Source organism: Columba livia, chromosome 7, assembly GCF_036013475.1.
Source record: "Columba livia isolate bColLiv1 breed racing homer chromosome 7, bColLiv1.pat.W.v2, whole genome shotgun sequence".
Lineage (NCBI taxonomy): Eukaryota > Metazoa > Chordata > Aves > Columbiformes > Columbidae > Columba > Columba livia.
The window spans coordinates 40,802,328-40,815,386 of NC_088608.1; positions in this window are offsets into that span (position 1 = coordinate 40,802,328).

Sequence of the window (13,059 nt, forward strand, 5' to 3'; positions counted from 1 at the left end):
AATTATAATTATCTCCACATGATTGTGGCCAAAGAACACTAATGTCTTCATTATAAAGCTCAAATACCAGCTCAAAAACTCAAGGTCAGTGTTCTAATAACAAATTTCCCAGGCAAAACATCAATAATCATTGCAGCACACAGCAAGGTGCAAACTTGAGCACCCATTTTTAACTTGTACCACAAAAACAGGAGCAGAGTTCAGATCAAATAAACTAATATCAAAAACAGATGAATCAATATTGTGACCCACAACTATTAAAAGATATAAATCCTTTAATATGCTCTGCTCAATCACTTATTATCTCAAATTCTTCTTGCACCACGTTGGGCACCAAAAAGGATTGTTGTGGTGTAATCCCAACCATCAGCTAGGACCACACAATCACTCACTCACTCTGCCTCCTCAAGTGGGATGGGGGAGAGATGGGGGAAAGGAAAAAAAATCATGGATTGAGATGAGAACAGTTTGGTAGAACAGCAAAGGAAGAGATGATGATGATGATGTTGATGATGATAATAATAATGGAATATTCCAAAAAGTGATGCAAAATGAAATCACTTACTGTCGATAACACCAATTGTTTCCAAGTAGTGGTATCTGAGCCCCATACAACTTCATTTTATATACAGCTTGGGTCAGCTTTGCTCCTTCCCAAATTCTTCTGCATCTGGCAGAGTATAGGAAAATGAAAAGTCTTTTAACATCTGGCAACAACCAAAACATCAGTGTATTATCAACATTCTTCTCATACTAAATCCAAACCACAGCTACTAGAAAGAAAATTAACTCTATCTCAGCTAAAACCAGAACAGTATCCACAAGGTCTCTGCTATCCCAGAGGAGGCCGTGGGGACCCAGCAAGATTGTGCAATGGCGACTGGAGGATGATTAACATCTCCCTCAGTAAAAGCCCGGTGTGGGCAATGGAGAACATCCCGAGTAAGGAGAAATGCTCTGAGCCCCTTCCACAGCTTTAGACCCATGGGAAAGAGCTCAGTGACAGTGCAGCCCATCCAGTTGCATCTGCCTCTATCACTGATCAGCACAGCCAGTGTCACCTATGTTCCTGCAGCCAACTTGCTCTGCAGAGCATCACTGCCAGGTTGGGGCCCTGTGGGAAGCACAGGTGAAGGGCCAGGAGCACCAGGCCAGAGCAGAGAAGGGATGGGGGCAGATCAGACAGGAGCTGACCTGGGCTGGCAATGCCTTGGAGAGAAAAATGCTGGTGTTCATCTACTCCAAGATAATACCCAGAGTTTAGGGTGCAGATCCAGGAGTCCTTGCTGTCCTGGTGCTTCACCAGGCTTGGGAACTGGCTGCCCACTACTTGCCACCTCTCAGTGCCATTGTCCCTACTGATGGGTAGTATGGAAAGCAAGTCTGGGACCCTGTGTCTTCCCTGAAGGAAGTATTGATCCAGAAGTCACATCATTTTACGCTGGCACTTCAGTACTGATGCCCAGCACATATCCTTAAGACAACCTTCCCTACCCCTTGTGTCACCCTTACCCCAAAAATCTCCCCTAGGCAAGGCTCTTTAGCCGGTCTGAGCTGGAGAACTGGGTTCCAGCTGTGACCACAGGAAGGATAAGGCCTCTCCTGGCTCCTCTGTAGGGCTGGCAGCCTCTGTGGTCCCCACCAGTACTTAGGAAACTGTAGACCTTCCCCATGCCCATTGGGGACCCTCAGGATGCCTCCCTCTGTCCAAATATGCAGCCCAGCTTGTTGCTGCATGAACACCCAGGAGAAACTGCCCCAGGACCCTTATTCCAGACCCCATCTCCTTCATCCTATACAGGCAATGCCCTCCTCCTTATCACTGTGATGCTTCCAGGGACCCAAGAGACACCTGTTGGGAGGAGATGTTGGGCAGGGATATGGTGTCCTTCAGTACTCCTCGTTGTACCTCCTGCTGGGCTTTGTGCCACTGCTCACAACCCTCTGAGCCTGGCTCTTCAGTCAGTTCTCAGTGGTGCTAAGCAGGAATATGACCATGAACTTATTGGGCTGCACTGGGAGGAGTGTGGCTAACCAGACAAGGACACCTATTGTTCATCTTGACTCAGCACTGGTGTGGTCACATCTGGAGTGTCATGTTCCAGAGTGAGGTTCCCCATTCTGGAGGAATGCGAAGGAGCTCTCACGTGGCCAGTGAAAGTCTGGGTCATGTGTGGAGATGTTGAGAGACCCTAACTTCTTTAGCCTGTTGAAGTGGAGGCTGAGGAAACATGCTGGTTTTACTGAAATTGAGTCAATTTTCTTCATGCATTTTGAGTCTCTTCTCCTTCATAGCTAGTACAGTCTTTTGTTTAGATTTACCATGAGAACAATGAGATAACGCTCCTTCTTCCCTGGGACAGAGTCAATTTTTTCTTTTAGCAGCTTTACAGTGTTTGCCATTTTGTGTGAAAGGACTGTCAGAACTCACTGATATCTCGACTGTTGTCAGGGAAACCAAGGACTTCTTTGTTCATCCAGCTGCTGGTGCAAATGGGTAGGAGGGGGCACAGACAGGACAGCACCTAGATTGACATGCAGACTGATCAGTGAAATATTCCCTATGATTAGTGTCATGCTCGGTATAAAGCTGGAGCCGGCTTTTATATGTTGATACATCCATTACTTTGGGTTTTCCAGCTAGTTTGGTTAGTTCCATTTGGAACTTTCATTCTGTTGGGAGTTCAATGTTAGCTCAGCCTTTTGCTGTTCTGCCATTTTGAAGTTGGCCCTTGGGCCTTTCTGCCTTTTGCCTTTTTGCTCTTTCTTGCTGGGATTGGCTGTTTGGGACTACGGTGCTCCCTTCTCCAGGACTGGCTGTTCTGTGTGACTGGAGTTACATGAGAGATTGCACTCAGTTTATTTTCTTAATTTAAACTACATCTATCTATCTATCTATCTATCTATCTATCTATCTATCTATCTATCTATCTCTATTTAATTTACCTTGGCTGTTGTCAGTGATACCAATGACTTCTTTGGTGTCCAGCTGCAGGTACAAATTATAGGAGGGAGCACAGACAGGACAGCACCTTGATTGACATCCAGGTCAATCAATGAGCTATTCTTTACCATTAGTGTCATGCTCGATATAAAGCTGAAGATGCCTTTTCCAGCTAGATAGTTCAGGTTTTCTGGCTAATTTGGTTAGTTCTGTTTGGAAGTTCCATTCCATTGATATTTTGATGTTAGTTCAGTTTTATGATGTTTTATTGTTTTTCAGTTGGCCCTTGGGCTTTTCTGCATTTACATTTTTGTTTTCTCATGCTGGAATCAGCTGTTTGGGACCAGGGCGTTCCCTTTTTTGTGCTGGCTGTTCAGCACAACTGGAGTTACGTGGGGGACTGCACTGGGTATCATATATTTTATCTATATTTTAGTATCAGTACATTTTTGGTAGTGGTGTATTATTATTTTTATTCTCTTATTATTTTTTTTCTAAACCCACAAGTTTCTCCTTACCCTTTCAGTTCCCTTCCTTATCCCTCCTGGGGGGCTGGGAGCAGGATGTGAGCAGCTATCACGGTCTTAGTTGGTGGCTGTGGTAAAACCATGACAAGAAAGACTAGCAGTAGCTTGAGAAATTTTGAAAATCGCTTTCCAAGATTGTGGGTGTTTTTTTTTTTTTTTTGGTAGTGGGAAACAGCATGAGAAAGGAAAACCATCAGAAACTGCAGCTCTGGAGGTCCAGAGTGGAGCTCAGGATAAAGAAATGTCATTCTGAGCGCAGTGCTGTGGTCATTCAGAGGGAGTCTGGATCAGCTATGACTTTGTGTTTCAAGGAACAGCTGGTGAGGATGGAGAGACAGCAGCACAGGCGGGGACGTACTGGGGTGAGAACAAGGTGGGGAAGTGCATGGGGTGCCTGCAGCCTGTGAGGAAACAGCCACAGGCCTGGCACAGTGTAGAATGACCTGCAGTGGAGATGGCCAAGGGTGAGACTGAATGTCCCTGAAAGACCCAAGGTCTTTGTCCCCTTGGCTATGGCTGATGTCACTGCCACTGAGCCCTAAGAGGAAACACATTGTCATCATGGCCATGGGGCCTCATTGCCCACTTGCATGCCCCAACAGAGACATGGAGGTGTCACACCATTGTCATTCACTTGGCATCGCAATCCCCACATTCCCAGCAAGAGCCCTGAGACACACATGAGGAACAGGATCTCCCTTCCTAGGTGCAGGAGGTCAAGGTTTGACCATCCTCCTTCATCAAAAAAACCAAGGGTTTTCTCAGCATCAGAGCTGCTGCACTTTGGCTTTACCTGATGCAATCACAGCCTCCGATTATCTGCTCTAATGAGTCCTTGGGGAGGCTTTTCAGTAAGGACTCTCAGTGGGACCCATTAATACTTCAAGGTACTTTGGAGTTTGCTCCTGACTTGGGCTTCTTGTGAAGATTCTTCAGTCTGTTCTTGGTGTCTGAGGTTCATGGGCTCAGCACCAAATACACCATGGGGCTCATTAAAATATAAAAAGCCCTAATGAGCCATATCTCTTCCTGTGATTTTCTTCAAGTCTTCAAGACTTGTACAAATAATTGGAGAGGTTTCAGTGGGATACTTCATGATGAAAATTTCATAAAGGAGTTCTTTATTTCAATGGTATTTTTTATTTTATAGAACAAGTGATAGCAGCATTCTACAATGGACATTGATCCACAGGGTCTCCTAAAGACATTTGGACAGGCAGAAGAAGCAGACCCTTGAGGTCAGACACTGTATGGACAACCTCACTTCTCATCCCCCAAATCCCATGAGTTCCCTCATTGGCCACCTGGGACTTACATCACTTTTCCTCACATTAGACTTCTTCACTGAGGTCTGCAGGTAGATGGTGCAGCTCCTGTACACCAGCTCCCGCCTGCTCTCCTTAGAGACAGGCACTGAAAGGCCAACAAACAAAACATAACCACTACACAATTTAATAAGCAGTGAAACACTTTCCTCAACTGTATGTCTAAGGATATAATGAGGCCCATTGTCCACAAGGGACATCTGTACAAAAAGTGTTTTAGACAAAGAAATAGGAAAGAATAGGTATAAACACAATTAAAATGTTGAGTAATGTCTTCACCAGACTTCTGAAAAATGGAGTTTCTCATTCCCTGAAGCTCAAAGCAGAAACCAGACAGCAGTGAGGAATATGAATGATCGAAGAGAAAGCTGAGAAGGGAGACTGAGAGCCCTGGGAAAGGTGTATGTCCAGACACAGTGCTGAAAGGTGTCCTTAGACATGAACATTTATTCAGTAGAGGTAGAAACTCCTGAATGATGAGGGAAATGAAACAATAGGTATTGGTAATTGAAGTACAGCAGAAGATCAGTTTCTTCTCTTGCCATTAGTACAGACTGGAAATACCCATTTCTGTCATGGTGGGAATACACTGCCAGTTTTAAAAAGTACTCAAATTATCCAGTTGATGAAAATGTGATTGTCTCTTTTTTGAAATGTAAACCAAAAATGTAAAATTGTGCGCCTTTCCAGACAGACATTATTTGTCTGACTATAAAGAGCCAGTGTCACTTTTAGGGGCCCCAGTGTCCCTGAGGTGCTGGTCTGGGATTGGCATCTACCACAAAGGACCTGGGGGAGACCAGACCACCTTGCAAGCTGCAGGTGGGGGCTGAGCAGGTGTTCCCGGGGCATCTACACCGGCACCACGTGCCTGTGTCCCTGTAACTGAAGACATTTGTGTCCCAAATACATTCCTAGTTCAAGAAAACACTTCCCTTTTCAAAGAAAAGAAAACACCGCGAAGACTTAAAAAAAACCCCCAACCTTCCTTTGCTTTGGATCTTTGTCTGCAGTTCTTCTTATTTTAATTTTCATTGATATTAACTGACATTCGATGGGCCTACAGGCATTAAGGCAAGATAATTTTGTGTCTTGCACAGAGCCCCATCCCACCAAAACCTTCCCTGCCCAGGACTCCTCAGAGTTTGTGCAGAGCGAGTCACACTGAGGTATCAACCTCTCTTCACTGCTTTAGATGTTGGTCTAGATGGTCACCTACAGCACACAAGGATTGATGCCCCATAGACATCTGCTCTGCTCCAGTTAGAAACAGAGCCCAACATCATCATATGATCATAAGAGAACTGAGGTAGAAGGGACCTCAGCAGTCTGCCATCCAACCTGTGACAAACTGCTTCAGACTAAGGTGTTCAAGGCTTGATTCAGAATTTGAAAACCTCCCAGGACAGAGACTGCTCAACCTCTCTGGGTGACCTGAGACAGCACTGAGCTCCTGGGGGAAAAAAAATGTTTTCCTTATTTCCTGGCTGAACCTCTCTTCTTTCACCTCCACCATTTTTTTGTTGTACCACACACCATAGTGAAGAGCCTGGCTCTGTATTCTCCATCACCTCCTTGTTGGCACTGGCAAGCTGTGATGAGGTCCCTGTCAGCCTTCCCTTCCCTGGGCTGGACAAGCCCGGCTCCCTCAGCCTTTCCTCACGGGAAAAGTGCTCCAGTTCCTGGCTGGCCTGAGGCCCTTTGCTCAACACATTCCAGCTTGTCAGCATCTTTCCTGAATTGGGATCTGAGATCTGGATGGAGAATTCCAGAGAATCCCTTCCCTCAATCTCCTGGCCATGTTCCTGGTCACACAGCACATCATTCTGGTGACCTCCCTTGCTGCCTCCTGTCCAGATCCCTGCCCACCCAGACCTTTCCCACAGCTGCTCCCAGCCAGGCAGCCCCAGCCTGTGCCATTGCCGGGTGAGTCCCCTTCAGGGGCAGACACTGGTGTTTGTCCTGCTGGGGTTTCCTGAGGTTCTTGCCAAGATGTGTTTTTCTCCTCCTTGAGCCCCTTCATAGAGCACAGAGGCCTGGTAGGGTGTTTCAGTACAGACCCAGGCACAGAAGGCATTGAGTCCCTCAGCACTAGTGTCAGTGTCTGCTGTTATTAAACTCCCCATCCCACTCAGCAGCAGCCCCACATTTCCCTTGTTCAGCCATAGTCCCTGACTCAGCCGTTGAAGTTCTTGGTTTTGATCTTGACTTTTCTTGCAGCCACCAACTCCAGGTGAGCTTTGCCTTTCCCAAAGGCATCCCTGCTCAGCAAAAGCGATGCACATGAACTCCTTGCCTGTACCTGTTCTTGTTGTCTCCCCTGGCAGCTGCTTTGTGGCCCCTGTCTGCACCTTGTGCTGTGACAGCCCAGCCCTGCTGTCCCACGTGTGGTCCCACAGCCCCATGGTTCAGGCTCAGCACAGGACAGGGTGCATTCGGGATGGGGAATGGTCTCACAGTGTGATGCCCACATCAGTCCTTGGTGCTTTGTCACCCCATTGCTCTCCTGTTGTGCAGCCTCTCCAAGCTGCTGGAGAGGCCGTGTCAGCTGTGGGGTCACAGACAGCGCTGCCCCAGGCTCTGCCAGGGTCCGGGCCAGGAGAGAGGCTGGGCAGGGCTGGCCATTCCCTGAAACAGGCCCTGAGCCCAGCAGGAGGATGGACGTGGCCTCACAGGGAACCTCACCCATAAACCTGGGCTGAGCGGCCAGTGCTGGAAATGGCCCATGAGAGATGGCCAGTGGCTGGGGTGACAAAGGTCCTGGGCCACCTTCCTGGTCTGTCCAGGCCACCAAGGTCACAGAGCAGCTTCCTGCATGTCTTTGATCCCTCCCACAAACCCTGGCTCTGCACCACAACCCCTGGTGTGAGTCTTCACCCTGCATGGCCACGCAGCATGAGATACAGGCTGATGTTTTTCTCTCCCAGGTACTTCCCAGCATATCCCAGCTCCCTCGAGTCTCTCCCACCTCCCCTGCCCTGTCTCTACCCCCAATGCCCTCTGCCCAGCAAAGCCCAGTTTGGGCTGGTCCCACACCAGTGCCCATTGCAGGTGCTCTGGGCAGTCACCCCACAGCCTCTGCCCCTCTGAAGGGCACAGCAGCTCCTGGGGGTCAGAGAGGGGTCACCCCAGAGGTGGGTGAACATGCACAGCAATAGGGAAAGGAGGCACCTGTGTCCTTTGCTCTCCTCTCCAGCAGATCCTGAGAGGTCCACAGCCTCTCCGTGCCATGACATCTCCCCAGACCAGCACAAAAGCCCTGGCCCTTGAGAGCTCTTACTCAAGAGCTCTTACTGCTCCAGGCACAGGCAGCCTTCCCAAAGCTGGTGTTGCCAGGAAGGTGTTTTCATTTCCCATTTATCCCTCATGCAGTAAGTATGGATCTCAGGAAAAAAAGAATAAATTGCTGCAGATTAATTTATTTCACTTAAGTGCAATGAGAGACTGCAAATTTATACAAAGTCTCTGGGTCAAACAAGATGGGTGGATAATTAAGCAGGAGGGGATGAATAGTGACATTTCTTTGAAGACATCAACAGTGCAAGTGGAAAAATTTAAAAAAAAAATGTAATCAAGGAAAGACAGACTTGGCATGTCAAGACATACACTGGGAGCAATTTTCAGAGGAAATTAGTCAGCCTATGGCTGCTGAAAACATCCAGTCATCAGCTTCCTTAGAGCATCCTTGGGCTCCTGGTTCTTCATGTTGTAAATGAGGGGGTTCAGTGTTGGAGGTACCACTGAGTACAGAACTGCAATCATCAAATCCAGGGATGGAGAGGAGATGGCGGGAGGCTTCGGATAGGCAAATACACCAGTGCTGACAAACAGGGAGACCACGGCCAGGTGAGGGAGACATGTGGAAAAGGCTTTGTGCTATCCCTGCTCAGATGGGATCCTCAGCACGGCCCTGAAGATCTGCATGTAGGACAGCACAATGAAAACAAAACATCCCCAAAATAGAAAAGCACTAAAAGCAAGAAGGCCAGCTTCCCTGTGGTAGGAATCTAAGCAGGAGAGCTTGAGTATCAGGGGGATTTCACAGAAGAACTGGTCCACAGCATTGCCCTTGCAGAGTGACAGTGAAAATGTATTGGCCGTGTGCAGCACAGCATTGAGAAACCCACTGGCCCAGGCAGCTGCCGGCATGTGCACACAAGCTCTGCTGCCCAGGAGGGTCCTGTAGTGCAGGGGTTTGCAGATGGCAACGTAGCAGTCATAGGACATGATGGTGAGACGTGCATACTCTGCTGATATTGCAAAGAAAAAGAGAAAGACCTGGTGTCCTGGTTTTGTTAAAAACAAGTTTCTCTTTTCGTGAATTTGCCTGTCAGCTAAAGCCTTTGTATTAGCTGCATTTTCCTGAAAAGACAGATACATGTTTTGGTAGACATAACAATGGTATGCTAAAGGGGGAGAGGCAGGGAAGAGTGGGTTAACAATACATCTGCCACAATTTTATTGTCACCCTGCAATCAAAATCTTGACACCATTAACACTAGGCAGGATGCATCCCATTCCTTGCAGAGAGTGTGCATAAACTGAAGAAACTCACCTCCAGCTGCCCAGCACGGTGAGCACCTTCCTGGCCTGAATGATCAAGCACGGCTGTGCCCTGCCGGCAGAGCTGAGGAACTGTTCTCCACATCTAAAGAAAATATGAGCACATTTTTGGTCAGCTGAACTGCATTGAACACTTTTCCTCCCCAGGCAATATTTTCCCCTGATGCCAACATGGACATTTGCAGCACATGTGCTACACTCAGGAGAAGAAATATTGATTGTTCCTGCTATACCCATGACACTGGTCTGCCCAGAACACTGTGTGGTAACTCTCAACACTTTTTCACATGTTTCCACAGATCCTGCTCAGCCTTACCACTTCTAAAGGCTTCTGTTCTGCTGACTGTCTGGACTTAAACATTTTCCAGTGTCTGTCCAGCTTTTTTCAGCTGTCCAGGTGCTTCTCTGAGTTTCAGGGAGTTAAAGTTTGCCCTGTCTGTCAGTACTCTGTCAGAAGGGCTCTTTAGACAACTCCTTAATCGTGTTTGTACCTTCCCTTTCCTAGGTATCTCACTGAAGGTTATCCTCTGAAGTTATCCACTGTGGAAAGGAGACTTCAATGGAAGCAACTTTGACTTCATATAAAGCTGAGGAATGTGTCTTATTTTTTACTTTACTATTAGTTTCCTTATTTTTTTTCTTTCTTTCTTCTTAGCAAGTAAGAAACATCCTTCTGTGAGTCTACATGGCTGTTGGTTTTTTTTCAAATGAAACAGGTGGGAAATGGTGCACGAGTTGAATCATGTAGCTGCAGACTTCAGTGGGAAAAGCTTAGATTTGAGAAAGCATGATGCAAGTCCCAGGTGGCAGATGATAGAACTGAAAGAAGAAGGAAAAGGGGAGGTGTCTCGTAAGGAGACACTCCAGATCCAGGTGAACTGGAGAAGGCTGATACCTTTTGTTCTGTAAGAGGAAAAGTAAAAGAACACTGGAGGAATTTCCCTTTGAAAACCTGGTTTACTGTTGTTTATTACTGAAGTCATGTTCTGTGTTTGGCTACACTCCTGAAATCTCTCTCTCTAATCAGCCACATAAGTCTTGAAGACTGAAGCCTTAAGGAAAATTATGCACAGACACTTGGCTTCTTAGTGCCTTTTACATGTCCATGAGCTCTCTAGTGCTGAATTCTTGAACTGCAGATGCTGAAAGAATGAACAAGCCTGTGAGGAAGCGAAAGGCAGAAGCAAACCTCAGTTTCCTGAGGGCATTGGGAGCCCCACTGAGGGTCATCACTGACAAAGCTGTGAAGGCAATGACCAGCTGAGGTGCCCATTCCCAGGGACTGGTTAAACAAAAACTTGGAAACACTGGTTTCGGGTGGTAAATGAAACATACAGGTGCCTCTGATGCCATGCAAGTCCTTGATGTTTGTTTAGCATCAGAATGTCCAAGCCCTGACCCCCAGGGCCTGGTAAAAGAGATTCTTTCCCCCACTTGCTGCCCAGAGACCTTCCTGGGGTCAGTGTGAATGGAGAGGGGTGGTAGCAGATGCTATTGCTTTAACCACAAATCTGTGGTTTTCTGGGGATTTGACAATGCCTGTGAATTCCCCACAATCAGTCTGGTTTCTTTCATAGCCCTGCTAATGCTCCTTGGTCACCTAAGATGCCCCAGTCCTAAACTTCCCTGCATCCTCAGAGGGTGACCAGGTTTCTCTATTCACCATTCATGGATCCTAAAAGAAAAAACAGTTGAGGAATAGCATCGTGGGAAGGAGAGGACCTTTCTGAGGCACTGCTGGGCTCTTTGAGGTCTAACTACTTATCCGAGGCTATCAGAGGAGTTCGGCACCCACATTTGTATTGCAGATGGTTGGTCTGCAATGGGCAGTGAATGAGACAGAACTGCTATCAGAAATGCCCAGAAACGAAACACTCGGCGTGCAGGAGCTGGCTGGGGTAGAGTTAATTTTCTTCATAGCAGCTGTATGGTACCACCCTTCAGATTTGTGACCAAAATAATGTGGGTGACATAGGGATGTTTTAACTACTGCTGAACAGTGCCTGCACAGTGTCAGGACCTTTTCTGCCTCTCACGTTGCCCTGCCAGCAAGTAGGCTGGGAGTGGGCAAGAGGCCAGGAGAGGTCACAGCTGGGACAGCTGACACCAACTGACCAAAGGATCTTACAGACCATATGACATCATGCTCAACAATCAAAGGTGGGGAAAAGAAGGATGAAGGGGGACATTCATGGTAACTTGGGAAGACAAATGCTTCCTCACCTAACCCCAAACTAAACTTTTTATCTTAAACCCTACCCTAACCATTATCCAATCGTCACCCTACACCAACCGTAATCATAAAACTCAGCTCTAACCCAAATGCTAACCCTAAATGAGCACTAACACCAACCTGAAGTCTAACCGTAAAGCAACTGTAATCGTAACTCTAACTCTAAATCAAACCTGAACCCAAATCCTAAGTAACCTAACATATCTTAAACCATCTTGCAAATCCAGCAGCACCTATGTAACAAAATCTGTAGTATCATATCAGGTGATGATTAGTGTGGTATCAGCATTAGAGAAAAAAAAAGGGGAGGGGAGGGGTACCTGGGATGGACAGATGAGCACCCTGGTATCATCTCGTCAGTGCTGGTTCAAGGCCTGATGGCTTGATGTAAGAGTCAGTCCGAAGAACAGTATTTGCCTCAACATCACCATCAGGGACTTGGGAAGATGCCAAGAAACAAATGACCAGAGAGAAAGAGCTGCATGGTACAGGTAGTCTCCAACCTGGGACTACAAGTAACAATAGCTGCTGTCCAGAAGGTGGATTTCACCTGCTGCCTCAGCCAAACCTGCCCCACCTCCTCCCTGTTACTAAGGCCAATGAAGAGGAGCATGCACAGAGGCTCACAAAGGGTCTTGAGGTCACCCAGCAGACAAGTAAGAGACCCCTGAATGCGAGGCGATACAGGCACACTCAAGATTTGGCAAGCGAAGTGGGGACTTTTTGGGCCTCTCAGTTAAGTCTGGATTGCAAAACAAAGGCAGAGATTTGCCTCAATCCATGGGAGTGAGGAGGTGTGAGGTGAACATAAAAGATGGTTCCTAACCAAACCTTGGAGAGATCTCCCCATGGATCATGACGAAGGACCGACAGGACGCTGTTCAGGACCTGGGACCATAGGCACACCTTTGGACCCATGGTGGTAGTCATAATCCTCTTTTTTTTTTCTTTCCTTTTTCTCCACTTTCTCTATCATGTGCCGCTTTATGGGCAAAATAATAGAATTACACTGTTTGATTGAATTATAACCCCTTGGCATTTTGGTTGCCTTAATTTTGCTCTTTGAGATCAAGGTAAATGAACTATCACGAGTCCACCAAATGGACCGTGACATATGAGCAGCTGCCCTCTGCTGCCTCATGAACTGGAGGCTGTAGGCACCACTGTCACCCAAATCAGACTCATAGATCAGATGACCTGTTTTATACTTCTCATATACTATGTCCATTGTTTCTTTGATGATTGTATGAAGAGCTTAGTTACCTTGACACGTAAGTTTGTGGGTGGGATATTTCTTGTGCAATGACCTCTTGGAGCAGCTCTACTGGCCCCAGTCACTCTCTGTGTTTACATTCCTACAGCTCTGACAGGAGAAAATCATCCTGCAGTGCCTGAATTTGTTCAAAAAACAGCATTTCATGGCCTTTCTCATTATTGGGTATTTTGGTCTTGCTGGGAGGCCATCTT